This window comes from Protopterus annectens, chromosome 13.part0 (assembly GCF_019279795.1).
Source record: "Protopterus annectens isolate FY-2018-M chromosome 13.part0, PAN1.0, whole genome shotgun sequence".
Taxonomy (NCBI): Eukaryota; Metazoa; Chordata; order Ceratodontiformes; family Protopteridae; genus Protopterus; species Protopterus annectens.
Genome location: NC_056747.1, coordinates 1,179,404,304 through 1,179,407,233, shown reverse-complemented (window position 1 = coordinate 1,179,407,233; position 2,930 = coordinate 1,179,404,304).

Genomic DNA, 2,930 nt, shown 5'->3' with positions numbered 1-2,930 from the left:
GCAAAATCAGTATGCTTGTTTGCATGCATAGTTTGTAAGATTTATTTATTTATTTGACATCTGTTGACAAGTAAGGAAACCTCCTTAAAAAACTTCTCCAAAGCCAACTTCATGCTACTGAAGTCAGAAGTGACAAACTTCACAACACCCATGCAGACGGGGTCTGGAAGTTCGACTGCAGAATCCCACACTAAGGCACTGTATGAGCACATCCACTCATGCATGAATCGTGCCATCCCAAATAGAACTAAGATGCTCTTCTCCAAAAAAAGAAGCCAATCTGGTGGTCCCCTGCTATAAACAAGCTATACAACAGAAGGAAGAAACTGTTGCAGAAAAGAGGAAAATCCCAGGATGCAAAAAACTCTCTCATCAGCCTCAGTAAGAAGATGAGATCCCTCATAAAATCCTCAAAAGCTAGTTACGAAAATAAAATTGCCAAAGATTCCAAAGAAAACCACAAGGCATTCTATAGTTATGTCAAGAATCTAAATGGCAATGCTCAGATCTGCTCTGAGCTACAACAGAATGGCATTAAATATACTGATCCCAAGGATATTGCCAATATCCTGGCAGATTGATTTAGTGCCAACTTCACCCCCTCTCACCCCCTAAAGGGCCCATCTGAATACCAAAAGATTGCCAAATTCTGATAATCACGGCCACACAGGTAGAAACCGCACTCTCCAAAGCTAAGAATACAGCATCCATGGGACCAGATGACATCCCAGGCTGTGTACTACATGAATTACAAAATGAACTGGCACCTTACCTAAGTGTCATGTTTAATCATAGCCTCACCTCAGGCTTTGCGCCCACTGAGTGGCGCACAGCTACAGTTATCCCACTCCACAAGGGAGGATCTGCCTTGGATCCCGGGAACTACCATCCCATCAGTCTGACAAGCCTGATCTGCAAGGGCATGGAACTTATAAACAAAGACATTGGCAACCTTCAAACACTGAACCCCACCCAGTTTGGGTTTGTGAAGGGACGATCTTGTCTCCTAAATCCGATTGACTTCTTCGAATCAGTCTCCAGAGCTGTGGATGAGGGTAAGGCGGTCCACACAGCCTATCCGGACCTCGCCAATGCCTTCTACACCATCCCCCACTCTGGGCTCATAGATAAACTTACTAAGCTGGGCATAAATCCCTACATCACTCGATGGGTTGCCAACTGGCTTACTGACAGAACCCAGACTGTAAAAGTAGCCGACTCCAAATCCAGCTCCAGACAAGTGACAAGTGGAGTACCTCAGGGTTCAGTCCTGGGACCGCTCTTGTTTGGCATCTACTTCTCTGATGTACAGCCCAACACTAAGAGACTCTGGCTAAGAAAGTTTGCAGATGACTGCAAACTGGGAGCCATTATTGAATCCCCACATGATGTGGATATTCTACAAAAGGGCCTTACAGAAACAGGTGCTTGGTGCCAGAGCCATGGGCTCAAGCTCAATGCCAAGAAATATATAGTCATCCCCTTTGGGAAAAAACATGTACCCATGAATTACCACATAGATGGCAGTACACTAAACACCAAAAGTGTGATAAGAGAGTTAGGGACACAGGTGGACAGTGGTCTCACATTCGATAACCACATCACCACAACAGTCAGGAAATCCTTCTATGTGGCACACCTCATCACTAAGGACTTTTCATCCGGAAAAAAGGAGGTCATTGTCCCACTGTACTCATCCCTCATTAGATCCATTATAGAATACAATGCTCCATTTGGTATGTACCTCTCAAGACATCTGCAACAACTGGAAAGGCCACAGAAATACCTCACTAAAAGAATCACAAGCCTAAAGCAGATGCCCTATGCTGACTGTCTAAAAAAACTCCACGTATACTCTGTCGTATATCGTCTACTCAGACGCGATCTCTGCTTAACATACAAGGCCATGTCAAACCCAAAGCTATTGGACATGCTACACTTAAAGAAATCCCAATCCCTCAGAGACACATGCTCCAGGGATCTAAACCTTGTCATCACAATGAACAAAACATGCTGGAGGGATAGGTTCCTGACCCAGAGACTCCCCATACTCTGGAATAGACTGCCCATACATGTCAAGCAGAGCATCTCTTTGGCCCTCTTTAGAAGGAACATTGATGATTGGATGGGAGATAAGAAATTCACCCCGGGAATCATGTCAGTCACCCTGCTAGACAGGGGTCCAGGGAAGTAGATACTGTGGGAATAAATAGCCAGGGAATTGTTATGGCTAGGCTTGTATAGGCCCTAGGGCCAATAGCATAGTACCAACCTATGAACCTATGGATTTTTTAGGTGATGCACATGATCAGATGATGTCCTCTGCACCAATCAGTGTCCTCCACTTGCTACCTGCATGCGGCATGCTGTGTAGTACTTCCAATTACCACTGTCATGGCAACCAACTACTATAAATTCCTACATCATGTGGGTGTGGTCCCTTTACCTTTCATGTATGGAGGACATCTTTCCTGTGTGTGGGCCGCAGTGCTACAGACAGCAGGTAGCAATACCTCTTACAAGACAACCTGCACACTCAGGCCAGCTACATATTTGTAGGAGGTTCCAGAACTACAGACAGAGTGTAAGTAGTGTTGTTGTATGCATTGTATAGCACCAGTGTTACAGAGTTTGTGTGTACATACTAGTTTAGCTTGAAATGCAGTCTGTCTGCATAGCTCTCAACTGTGGGCCTATCCACTTGATGGCCAGATGTGTGCCTATTATGTTTTGTATGTCCACCACACAGGTCTTGTGTCAGATATATCACTGGCAGTGTGTGTGTTGAGTGCTATCAGTACATGGCTACATCCATGTCTGTTTCTAACTTCATATTCCTGGCTAAGGGTATGTTGCAGACTATCCTGTAACACCAGTGACTTGCTTAGTGTATGACAACAGTATTTCACATATGGGCCTGTGTTCCATCC